Source organism: Dromiciops gliroides, chromosome 3 (genome assembly GCF_019393635.1).
Source record: "Dromiciops gliroides isolate mDroGli1 chromosome 3, mDroGli1.pri, whole genome shotgun sequence".
Taxonomy (NCBI): domain Eukaryota; kingdom Metazoa; phylum Chordata; class Mammalia; order Microbiotheria; family Microbiotheriidae; genus Dromiciops; species Dromiciops gliroides.
The window spans coordinates 143,224,781-143,238,745 of record NC_057863.1 but is presented as its reverse complement, the minus strand read 5'-3'; positions in this window follow the sequence as shown (position 1 = coordinate 143,238,745).

Genomic DNA, 13,965 nt, shown 5'->3' with positions numbered 1-13,965 from the left:
TCATTATAATATATGTTCGTATTTTATTTTAAATAACTGGTTATGTTATTTAGCTGCTGATAGTGTTCATCAAACCTGTTTCTCTTTCTTACTTAACTATTTCTGTCCTTGATATCATAATGTTCTCAGTATCTGAGGTTGAAATATTCATAGTGCGCTGCGTCTTCCTTCTCTCTTATCTCTCTATTTCAAAAGTGTTGGCAAAATTTACTTCTGAAATATTTACTGAATTTTTCCTTCTCCATTTCTACTGCCACCACCTTACTAGAATCCCTCATTACCACCTACCTGGAATATTGGTATTATCTGCCACCAGGCATCCCTACTTGAGCCCTCTCCTTTCCTCCTCCTCTCTTATCACTTTTTAATCACTGCTAGAAGAAAATATTTCTTGGATACTAAAATACCTCAGATCATGTTACCCCCAGCTCTAAATCCATCAATGATCACCATTCATATAGAGAGTCATATTCAAGTTCCCTGGCATTAAAAGCCATCCAAAATCGGGTATCACTTTACCTCCCAAAGACATTTCATGTTCTTTTTCCCCTTATATGCACTCTATGACCCAGGCATATGTACTATTCCTTCAATATACCCTATATTTCCTGACTACATACCTTTCCTCATATTTTTTTCCTGTTACAAGAATACACTCCCCCATCCCTCTTCTGCCCTCTGCATTTAATGAATTCCATTCCACTCTTTAATATCGAATTCAAATGTTATTTCTAAAAGGAAAATTTTCCTGTTATTCCTGATCACTGATAATACTCTGCTTAAATTTTTATAGTACTTTGCTTACCCTTTCTGATGTACTAATCTTGTATGCTTTTGAAGATTATTTGTTCATGTCCGTGTCACATTCCAGTATTAGAATGTGATCAAGAGGGGCGGCTAGGTGGCGTAGTGGATAGAGCACTGGCCCTGGAGTCAGGAGGACCTGAGTTCAGATCCGGCCTCAGACACTTAACACTTACTAGCTGTGTGACCTTAGGCAAGTCACTTGACCCCAATTGCCTCACTAAAAAAAAAAAAAAAAAAAAGAATGTGATCAAGAACCACATTTTTCCCCAAATTCTCACCTTAACTGGAGCATTAGTGTTTTGCTCAAAGACACAGTAGTAGACTACTACCAGAGCATCTGGATAACTACATGGTGGAGTGGGTAGAATCCTAGATCTTAAGTCAGGAAAATATCTTCCTGAGTTCAAATCTGTCCTAGACACTACTAGCTGTGTGGCCATGGATAAGTCATTTAACTCTGTTTACCTTAGTTCCTCATCTGTAAAATTAGCTGGAGAAGGAAATGGCAAAGCACTCCAGCTTCTTTACCAAGAAAACCCCAAGTGGGGTTATGAAGAATCAGAAAAGACTGAAATGACTGAAAAAAAGAAAAGTACACTGAAAAGTTAAGTGACTTGCCCCCAAATCACACAACCATAAGGTATCAAAGATGAGATATAAACCAGATCTTGGCTACAAAGAGCCATGTTCCCACTATACCAAAATGCCAAAAGATTAAATATTATTTCTTACAGTATGCTATTTGGCAGAGCTGTCACCAGGTAGTGATGCTCTCCTTTTTGATTTTTCAAATACTTTTCCCCTTGTACTACTCTAGAGTGGAGGAAAAGTTAAGTGGCAACGTTATTAAGAAGTAGTTAAGGGGCAGCTAGATGGTGCAGTGGATAGAGCACCGGCCCTGGATTCAGGAGTACCTTGAGTTCAAATCCGGCCTCAGACACTTAACACTTACTAGCTGTGTGACCCTGGGCAAGTCACTTAACCCCAATTGCCCCACAAAAAACCAAAAAAACAAAAACAAAAAAAAGAAGTAGTTAAGAGGAGGGTGGAGATTGAGGCAAAATTTATGGATAATGCAGAATTAGAAAGATAACAATCCCATGAAGAAATTTATCATTTAAATAATAAAATAAAGGCATGACCTAAAGCTTCTGCAAAATCTAAGCATAATTGTGTTACCATAACATGAAAAAGGTTTAAATATGGATTTCTTTGGTTTTTATGTTTTTTTTTCAAAATAATTGGTTTGTTTCACAATGTCAGAATTGATAGAAAATCTAAATGCATTTGTGAAATAAAAGCCAAGCATGCCATGATTTCATTTTCTTTATAGTCCTACGGAACCTATATCAGGTCACCTCTGAAAATCACAATACATTGTAAAATTATTAAACAGTGACTTAAAGTATACCAAGTATAATGAAAACATATTTACAAATTCATCATTTAAATAATAAAATAAAGGCATGACCTAAAACTTCTGTAAAATCCAAGCATAAGTGTGTTACTATAACATGAAAAAGGTTTAAATATTAATTTCTTTGTTTTTATGGTTTTTTTCAAAATAATTGATTTGTTACACAATGTCAGAATTGATAGAACGTCTAAATGCATTTGTGAAAATAAAAGTCAAGCATGTCATGATTTCATTTTCTTTATAGTTCTATGGAACCTACATCAGGTCACCTCTGAAAATCACAATACATTGTAGAATCATTAAACAGTGACTTAAAGTGTACCAAGTATAATGAAAAAAATATTTACATGATGGATGTCAATAGCTTTGCATTACCTTAGGCCCTTATTATATGGCTGAGTTATTTTCATGTTCTCATCAACTACTCTTAGATGATAGACTAAATCATTACCATAGACTATTGAGGTAGTATTATAATTGATCTTCCAGGCAAATGCAAAAGAAATGGCTAAAATGCACTGAAGCACTTTTGAAAAAAATGCTGTCAACAAGTGGAAAGGGGACCATTTTCAGATAGCTATCTTTCATTTAAGAGTTTGCCTACTAAGATAAGTTAGATACCTTAAGAAGATGATGAACTCAGCCCCTAATTGATTTGGAGGAGGTAATCAGGACAGATTAAATTTGGGATCATTTTCAATGATCATAAGATGTTTCCTGCTTAGTAAATACATTTTTAATTACAGCATTCTCTCAATATTATATGGCTTCAAATTAAAAAGAAAATTTTTCTCAGGAAAATCATCTTTTCAGGTGACACAAGGGGCAATAGAAAAGGGAATTTAAGTAGACTGGATCATACAATCAATAATTAATCTCACATGAGAAATAGCATAAGAATATCTTCATTAATTTATATGACTGACTGGAAGAAGAAGAGTTGGGTATGCATTACAATGAAGGATAAGTACAGATGAACGACCTGAGTGCCTCATTTTGGTGTGGAAAGATGGTGAGTAGAAAATTCTGACATATGCTACTACAGTAATAGAGCTGGAAATTCAGGAATGGCTACCAGCTACATTTTCATTATTTGAGAAGCATGCTAGCCAAGTACATAGCAGTTCAAAAGAATGTCCGTCAAGTGATTTACTTTCTTGGGCACAACAATTTGTGAAGTTTTGTATAGGATTTGTAGGCATTATGATCTGCATTGGAAAATGAGGCAATAGACTAAACACACAGAGAAAATTACAGATGATTGAGGAGTTGAAGTAATATTCTGTAAACAATATTAAGTATAAATAATTGTAAAATTTCATATTTATCATGTTAAGATAACAAAAAATATTTTTAAATCTACATTTTAAATCCATGGCTTTCAAAATCAAGCCATTGATATATTGTCATCATATTTTTTTACCATATATCAAACAACAAAATAAAATAATATATACAGAAATAAGATTAATAAATGTATACAGTTTATTCTAATGATGCTCTAATGACTTCTCCATATCAACTAACCAAACAAATGATTGACTGAATTTTCCATTTTTCAAACAGAATTTTGTCACACAGGTCAGACTGTCAGACTATCAACTTGCACAGTCTATATCTGTATCTACAATATCTATTCTCTCTCTCTTTCTGTCTGTCTCTCTCTGCCTTTCCCTCTCTCTTCCATGTATGTGTGTACTTTGTAAATATTAATTCATATATTAATCACCTCAACTGTATAGAATTTCACCTAAAACAATGTTCTTTGTACTTGTCATAGGATACATCACATTTAGAGCTTAGCTTTTTATCTGTGCTACAAAGAAGTCAATGTTATTGACTCAAGTGAGATAGAATGGCTAAAATTTTATATAGGTGTTCATTCTAATACCTTCCATATAGCTGAACTACTTTCACATTGTTTAGAGGTTGAGGAGACATTTTGAAGCATCTTTGTGCTTAGTCATGTCAAGTTTTATTCAGGTGAAGGTGAATAATTTAAGATGTTCAGTTTCAAACATGGGCCTCTACTCTTTGCAGAAGATGGCACATTCTAAGTATCTTCTAAAGCTTCTGTGTGGCCTTGCTTCCATTTTTCAGAGCTGTAACCAAAGGACATAAGAAGTTATGTGTTGGTGGCTTATAGCCCCTTAAAGGAAATGGAGGATTCAGATTAATCATAACAGTCAAAAGCTAAAAGGAGCCTTAGAGATCATCTTGTTTTCCCATTAAAGTATAAGGTCCTCACAAATAGGAATTATTTCATTCTTTTTATATCTCCAGCACCTAACATAATATCGGTGACTAATAATTAGGACATAAAACTTCTTATTGGTCAATTCATTCAGTGCTTTTATCTTAGACAAGAGAGAGGTTAAAATTAAGCCAAGAGAGATGTAAGATTTATCCAAAGTAATCCAGATTAATTCAACCAACTTTCAACTCAGTGTACACAAGGCTTTACTCTTCTGTGTATCCCAATGTGGGAGCCCTATGATGGTAAAATATACACACGTGTGTGCATGTCTGTATATATATACACGGGTATATACACATGTACATATACATCAATCATACACATATCAGTAATACACACACATATATATGTATATATGATTTATCCATATGTGATAAGATGTACATGTATATAGAACGAGTAAGGAGAGGAAAGGAGGTAGAGAGGGAAGCACATAGCACTAAAATTATGTGTATATGTTTAGGCATGTATATTTAAATTTAATATATAAACATGCATGTACATATATACATATACATAGTCTAATAGACTAATTATATACACACATATACATACACACACCAATTTATATGTACACAAAAGTCTTTGTGTGGAACATTATTATGTAAACATGTATGTTCATACATATGCATACACACATAATATGTATATGTGTATATATATATTTACACACACTTTTAGGGTTTTTTGTTTATAACCTACATGTATACTTTCCAACTTCATGTTATATCTTTTTCAGGAAACAAATAGTATTTATATAATTCCTTTGGCAATTAATTTCTCATTTATATTTACATGTATTAGTATCTGTCTCAGCCATGAATTTTTTCCCACTCAGGTTAGCATTTCTAGTTCGGTACTAGAGAAAATTACAGATTGAATACCCTTGACTTCTCATTCCAGATAATTATTGAAGTCTGATACCTAAAATTTCTCTCCAACAAATGACCACAGCAGAGCAAATATGCCACAAAGATCTAATATTCTTATTTGCCAAGAATCTATAAGCAGAGATCCAGGGAATATTGATTCCAGGATACAATGGGTTTTAGGTTATCTTGACAAGATCCTTTTAGTTGCAAATATTTCTTTTATAGTCATACATTAAACAAATAATTAGGCACATCAGTATAATGCCAAGTGATTATGATGAAACTGGCTTAAAAGGCACAAATAAGTATTTTAAACATATATCATATTTCTTTTGAAATGTAATTGAAACACTTAAAATAAATAGACAAATAACGAAAAATCAAAATAATTCAGTAGTGTGAATATTTTTTCTACATACAAAGATCAAAATTTCTTTTTACTTTTTAATATGTTGTGTATGAGTTGCTGAGTCTAAAACAAAACAAAGCAAAAACATCATTAGCTAAGGGTCAGGCTTCTATTTATGAGTGTCTTCATTAAACTGAATAAGATAAATTATTTGTTACCAAGTAGTCCCAAAAGTTTCCTTCACTCTTCTGCCATAGCCTTTGAGAAACCAAACTTTTCCCTAGGTCATGATAAGATATCAAAGAAAGACTTTCACACTAAACTGCAGTTCTTCAATACTTTACTACTTCCATGAATGCATAATTTCACTGATGTGTATATTAAACTGATTATTCATATATTCTCCTGTTTGATTTTTGCCCATGTTCTCCCACTGATACTCTAGTAAGGAGCTAACTAAAATGATGGAAGTCTTCCATTAAGGTTTTTTTTTATATATATTTTCTTTTTTGGAAATGAGTATAGCACATGGGCTTCCCATATGGTATCTTATTCTTTCCTGTAAGGATTGTTAGGCTGAATTCTTGCAAGTAATCATAGATCTCACTGGGGAGCCCTCTAATACTCTAGGGATTAATATAAACAATCAAATATTACCTGAAAATGGAACCATCTGTAAGCACACTATAAAATGTGTTAAATAGTGGGAAAGGATTCTAACGAGTTATATAAAAACTATATGTCACTATCATTACATTTATAATTTGCAATTCAACCATAATCAGATGTCATATGGCTATGACTCAGGAAATGAATGACTTACCTCAAAGTCCAGAAAATTTTAATTCTAACAACTTAAAAATCAATAGAGATTAGGGGAGGGCCAAGATGGAAAAACTACAGCATAGCACTCTTCAACAATGTCATCCATAGCAATTTATAAAATGTATCAAATGAGGTTCTGGTCAGGAAATCCACGAAAAAATTACAGTGATTTATTTTCCAACCTAGTCAGCATTGGTAGAGAAATGAAGAGATCTTTTAACATTGGGGTTGTGTCAGGCTAGGAATGTCTTCATGGACCATTCTATCACAGGGACTGAAAGGAATGAGGATGTGCCCATAGCAAGAAGTCCCAGATCTAACACTAAGATATCTGACTTTGTGCAGGGTACAGACACAGGTATCAACTAGAAAATGTCACTAACTACCCAGTTCTGATTGACAGACACAGGAAGATAAAGATAGTACCCTATGCTTAAGGATGGGATTCCAGGATATTGAGCATTTGTAGGCCCTAGAATGTGCACTAAACAAAGAGGAAGTTTGGTTTGGTTCTGACATCAGGAAAGAAGTGGACCCTCAGTTTTAGCCTGTATCACAGTCTAAAGCCTATAGTATAATAACCAGAGCAGAAAACCCAGACCAAAGAGGAGCCTAAATGCAAATAAGTCTCAACAATCAGAATTTTTCAGACAACTGATAGTGTTTACCAAGCATTCCTGACAAAAGACCCAGAGCTATATAGAAATTTTCAAATACAAACATAAATCAAGAGAAACATGAAAAAGTAAACACAAAGAACCAATTATAAAGGTCTAAGAAAGGAAAACTTGTTTACATTCTAATATGAAACAATGATATGAGTTGACTCAAAAATTATCATCATTAGGACTCACAGATTGACTTTAATTAAACAGAGACCCAGGGAATAATTTTATAATAATTTGATGATCTTCAAAGAAGAATTCAAATGGGGGAGAAAAGGAGTACACTAGGCGGGAGGGAAAGGGAGAGGAAGGATGGGGAGAATTATCCCATATGCAAGTACAAGGATGCAAGTACAAGTCAATTCAAACATGGAGGAAGGAGTCGGTAAGCAAATGAGACTTGAATCTCACTCCCACCAGAACTTTCCAGAGAGAAGAATATACACAAAGGTGGATACCAAAATATATTGCACTAAATTAAAAAATGGGAGAAGGAAGAGGGCAAAATAAGAGAGATAGTATATTTTAAAAGGGATGAATCACACACCATATGTATTCATAAGGGAAATAGTATATGCTTTTCATGTGGCAAGGAAAGGTGAATTTTAGTCAAGGAAGTACAAGAAAACAGATAGATTAATGCACTATTAGTAGAACTATGAATTGATACAGCCATTTTGGAAAGCAATTTTGGAAAAAATGACAAAATCACTAAAATAAATATATTGCATACAAGTATAAGTCACATCAATGTACAGATATATTTATTTTAATGTTAATATATAGGTATCTAATATTAATCACATTTATTAATTATTTCTATTATATTTATTATATCATTATAATAAATTAATTATATTAATATCTATTTTGTATTAATAATTAATATCTATTTTGTAAAAGGGAAAAATGGAAAGTAAGGGGAACTCATCTATTGGTTAATGACTGAAAAATTTATGGTAAGTGAATTTAATGGAATATTATAACATTATAACAAATGACTAAATGTATAGTATAAGAAAAAACTGAAGACCTGTATAAAGTGTTGCAGAATAAAGGAAACAGAACAAGGTGAACAATTTTTACAATCACATTATAAAGACAACTTTGACAAACTTAAAAACTCTTATCAATCCAATGGCAAATCATGATTTCAAATGTCCAAAGATGAAATATGTTACCCATATCCTTCCAGAAAGGTGATGGGCTCAGCATGCAGAATGAATATGAAAAGTGAGGGAATGCACTTTGCTTTTCTGTGCATATTTGTTATGAGAATTTTATTCATTCATTTATTTATTTAGGTTAAGTTGGTATTTATGTAGGGATTATATATGTGATATATGCACCACACATACACATGCCAAACCAAGACAGCTTAGATAATTGCAAGGAAATCCTTACTTTTGAAAGTTATATTGGCACAACAATAGAGGACTGAGTTTTTAAAGCATCTATGAACAGATTAGAGTCTTACGTTCAAAATTGTTAGAAGATAAGTGAATAATAAATTAAAAACTGCCAAACACAGCACCTACTATGTAATATCAAAATTAAAAAGGAACTTTTGTTAAAATGTTTTATTTAATGCAGTATCAATGTCATAACTTGCTGTTCATGAACTGTGTCTTTTGTATTTTCCACTTATGTTTTTATATGTGGTATTTTAGTCCCACAAAGCTTTCTTCAGTTATCTTCTTAAGGAAGATGAAATGATTAAATAATACATGTAATTATATTTCTATTGAAATAATAAGAGAATGAAAGTTCATCTTGAGTATCATTATGTGCTTTTGTTGTTTCAGGGGTAGGTATATAATGTATTCACATTAAGAAGTGAATATGAATTTGGATGAATCAAGCTAAAGAATAAATTTTCATCATTTCCCTCCAAAATATATCTCCTACTCATGAAGTTTCTTTGAATTCAGAGTAAAATGTGCCACAAATAAATGCATAGGGTGCTAAGAATAATGAGAATTCAATTTTTTAAATTCTAAATTTATTTTCATCAGAAATGATGTGTAAATCAATAATCACTTCTCTTATAATGGCCGACTATTAAATTTCTCTAAGGGAAATAATTAGTGACAATATTTTGTGCCTACATAGGGCACAAAATCTTCATACTGATGTTTACAATGGTGAATTTATGAATAAGTAGCTGTTTGACCTCTGTAGCAAGTCATTTAGCATTTGTTGTTGTTCAGTCATTTCAGTTGTGTCTGCCCCTTTATGATACCATTTGTGTTTTTCTTGGCAAAGATACTGGAGTGGTTTGTCATTTCTTTCTCCAGCTTGCTTTACATATGAGGAAACTGAGGCAAATAGAGTTAAGTCACTAGGCCAGGGTCATACAGCTAGTAAGTGTTTAAGGCCAGATTTGAATTCAGAAGATGAATCTTTCTGACTTCAGGTCCAGTAATCTATCCACTCCACTGTGCCACCTAGCTGCCTCTCATTTAGCATATTTCAATCTGTATCTACAAGGGGCCTGGTAAACTCCTAGGGTTGTGATTTCTCTTGGATTAAAGGAGAAGTATGAATTATTCTCCACAGAAAATCCAAAAATGGAGAGGGAAAGGGAGAGGAGGAGGGGGAGGGGAATGTGTATATATACATATATATGGTATATGTAACATATATACACACATGCATGCATGCATCATACACACATGTATGTATATATGTATGTATATTGTGCAAATATGTCATTTTAGTGTGTGTGTATATGTATGTGTCCTCTCCAGGGCACTGGCCTGGGCAGATCAATATGGAAAACAAGCTGTTGCCCATGCAGCAGGTTTTCCCTCTCCGTGACATTAGTGGATCCAAAGGAGAGGCAGAGCCAATACAGTTTGGCACCAGTGCCCCTGCAGGAGTTGCCAGAGGGATGTGATGTTCAACATCCAACTGCCTAAGGGACTCCAACACCTGGTTTTTCCTCAGGGTTAACTCCTGAAGCCTTTCCCATATATGGGTATAGCCACAAGGCAGAGGAGGTTTAAAATCAGGGTTTCCTTCCCCTAGGCGGGTTGCCTGCCAAGGCTAAGAGCCCTACCTGCCCGAAGCGACTGGTTTTAAGGTGCCAGTGACTTGCCTTCGCCCTTTCTCCTGTTAGTGGAAACAGTTCCACCATGAGAAGGCCAGGAGTTGGGCTTCGGTTGTCAGAGGCTATTTGAGATGCACACTATTGGAGCATTTTATAGAGAATGGGAGTTTATCCCCACTCCCACCCCGGCATGACAAACCTTTGGAACCAAGAGTGTCCTGGAGAGGACACTCCTGCTACTCCTCATGGGGTAGATACAACACAGGATGCGGCAGTTAAAAGTTATAAGTCGGGGGCAGAGCCAAGATGGCGGAGAGGAAGCAGCAAGCTGCCTGAGCTCTCCTTCTGTTCCCTCAAAACGAACATTAAATCAAGCCTCTGGACGGATTCTGAAACTACAGGAACCTGCAAAGAGACCAGAGAGACACAGTCCTCCAACCAGAGATAATTTAGAAGACTTCAGGAAAAGGTCGGTCTGACTCGGGCAAAAGGGAGGCCCAGCGCAGGGCAGCAACCCAGCGCCGAGGGGGTCGGGGCAAGTCAGCAGGAGCTGCGGGCCACAGCCGAACAACTGAGGCTCCCGGAACCTGGTTCAAAAATCTGGTGGCCAAGAAGGACAGTGGAAAAACTTACCTGCACCGGCCGAGAGGGCCACGAACGGCGGGATCAGACGCCGGGGTCTGGCGCCTGGCTGGCCGAGCACAATCAGACAGGAAGTGCAGGGCGGGGGATCTCCACACACCATAAGGCCTCAGAGTAAAAGCCCGGTCACACAGCACCTATACACCTGCACAAGAAGCCCAAAACAGGGACCCTGGTGCCCCTAGAGCAGACCTCAACTTAAAGAATAAATAAATAAGCTGCAATAATGAGTAAGAAGCAAAAAAGAGCCCTCTCCATTGAGAGCTTCTGTATCAATAGGGAAGAAGCAACACAAACTCAGATGAGGACAATAGCCTCAAATTGGCTACATCTGAAGCCTCACAAGGGAAGGTGAATTGGTCGCAAGAACAAAAAGCCTTCCTGGAAGAGCTCAAAAAGGATTTTAAAAATCAATTGCAAGAGGTAGAAGAAAAAATGGGGAGAGAAATGAAAGCAAAACAAAAAAACTATGAAAAAAGAATCAGCAGCTTGGAAAAGGAAGCTGAAGAAAACAAAGCCTTAAAAAATTCATTTGGCCAAATGGAAAAAAAGCTGCATAATCTCACTGAAAAAAACAATACCTTAAAAAATTCACTTAGCCAAATGGAAAAAAAGGTGCATAATCTCACTGAAGAAAACAATGCCTTAAAAATTAAAGTGGGACAGTTGGGAGATAAGGAATCCATGAGACACCAAGAATCGGTCAAGCAGAATAAAAAAAATGAAAAAATAGAAGAAAATGTGAAATACCTCATTGGAAAGACAACTGATCTGGAAAACAGATCGAGGAGAGACAATTTGAGAATTATTGGACTGCCTGAAAGCCTTGACCAGAAAAAGAATCTAGATACCATATTCCAGGAAATTATTAAGGAGAACTGCCCTGATATCATAGAATCAGAGGATAAAATCATCATTGAAAGAATCCATCGATCACCTCCTGAAAGAGACCCCAAAAGAAAAACTCCAAGAAATATTGTAGCCAAATTCCAGAATTATCAGGTGAAGGAGAAAATACTCCAAGCAGCCAGAAAGAAGCAATTTAAATATCATGGAACCACAGTCAGGATTGCTCAGGACCTGGCAGCTTCAACATTAAAGGACTGCAAGGCTTGGAATATGATATTCCGGAAGGCAAAGGAGATTGGATTGCAGCCGAGAATCTATTACCCAGCAAAAATGTGCATTTTCTTTCAGGGGAAAAGATGGACATTTAATGACATTGGGGACTTTCAATCTTTCCTGGTGAAAAGACCAGAACTGAATAGAAAATTTGATCTCAACATACAAGACTCAAGAGAAGTTTAAAAAGGTAAACAGAGGGGGGGAAAAAAAATTACCCTATTAGGTTAAACTGTTTATATCCCTACACAGGAAGATAATACTCATAACTCTTAAGAACTGTAAATGTATTTGGGCAGAGAGAAGGACTTTATATAGAGGGTATAAATATAAATTGTCTTTGATGTGATGATACAAAAGAATTAAGGGGATAAAAAGGGAGTCTATGGGGAGGAGAGGAAAGGGGAGGTGGAATGGGATGAATTATATCATAAGAAGAGGTGGAAAAAAACCTATTATAATAGAGGGAAAGAAAGGAGGTGTGAACATGGTTTCAACCCTATTCTCATTAGATTTGACTCAAAGAGGGAATGACATATACGTTCATTGGGATAAAGAAACTTAACTCATTCTTTAGGGAAACAAAAGGGGAAGGGAAAGGGGGTGACTGATAGAAGGGAGGACAAAAGCAAGGGAGAAAAGGGTAAAGAAAAGAGAGGGGGGTGATAAAAAGGGAGGGCAGATTGGGGGAGGCAGGGGTAAGAAGTAAAACCTCGGTGAGGAGGAATAGGGTGAAAGAAGGGGGGAAAAGTACAAAGGGGGTAAATAGAATGGAGGGGAATAGACAGTCAGTAATAATAACTGTGAATGTGAATGGGATGAACTCTGCTATAAAACGGAAGCAAATTGCAGAGTGGATTAAAAACCAGAACCCTACAATATGCTGTTTACAAGAAACACATTTGAAGCAGAGAGATACACACAGAGTAAAGGTAAAAGGCTGGAGCAGAATATATTATGCCTCAGCTAAAGTAAAAAAGGCAGGGGTAGCAATCCTTATCTCAGACGAAGTGCAGGCAAAAATAGATCTCATTAAAAGAGATAAGGAAGGAAATTACATCTTACTTAAAGGTACTATAGATAATGAAGTAATATCAATATTGAATATGTATGCACCAAGTGGTATAGCATCCAAGTTCTTAGAGGAGAAGTTAAATGAGTTACAAGAGGAATTAGATAGTAATACTATACTAGTGGGGGATCTGAATCTCCCACTCTCAGAATTAGATAAATATAGCCAAAAAATAAATAAGAAAGTAGTGAAAGAGGTGAATAGATTACTAGAAAAGTTAGACATGATAGATGTCTGGAGAAAATTGAATGGGGATAGAAAGGAATATACCTTTTTCTCAGCAGTACATGGCACATTTTCAAAAATTGACCATGTATTAGGGCACAAAAACATCATAGTCAAATATAGAAAGGCAGAAATAGTAAATGCATCCTTCTCAGATCATGATGCACTAAAAATTACATGTAAGAAAGAGCCAGGGAAAAGTAGAATGAAAATCAATTGGAAACTAAATAATTTCATTCTAAAGAATGAATGGGCCAAACAAGAAATCATAGAAACAATCAATAACTTTATCCAAGAGAATGACAATAATGAGACAACATACCAAAATCTATGGGATGCAGCCAAAGCAGTGCTTAGGGGAAAATTTATAGCTCTAAATGCTTACATGAATAAAAAAGAGAAAGAGGAGATTAATGAATTGGGCATGCAACTTAAAAAGCTAGAAAAAGAACAAATTCGAAATCCCCAATTAGACACTAAATTAGAGATCCTGAAAATTAAAGGAGAAATCAATAAGATTGAAAGCAAAAAAACTATAGAATTAATCAATAAAACTAAGAGCTGGTTTTATGAAAAAAACAATAAAATAGATAAAATATTGGTTAATTTGATTAAAAAAAAGAAAGAAGAAAACCAAATTACCAGTATCAAAAATGAAAA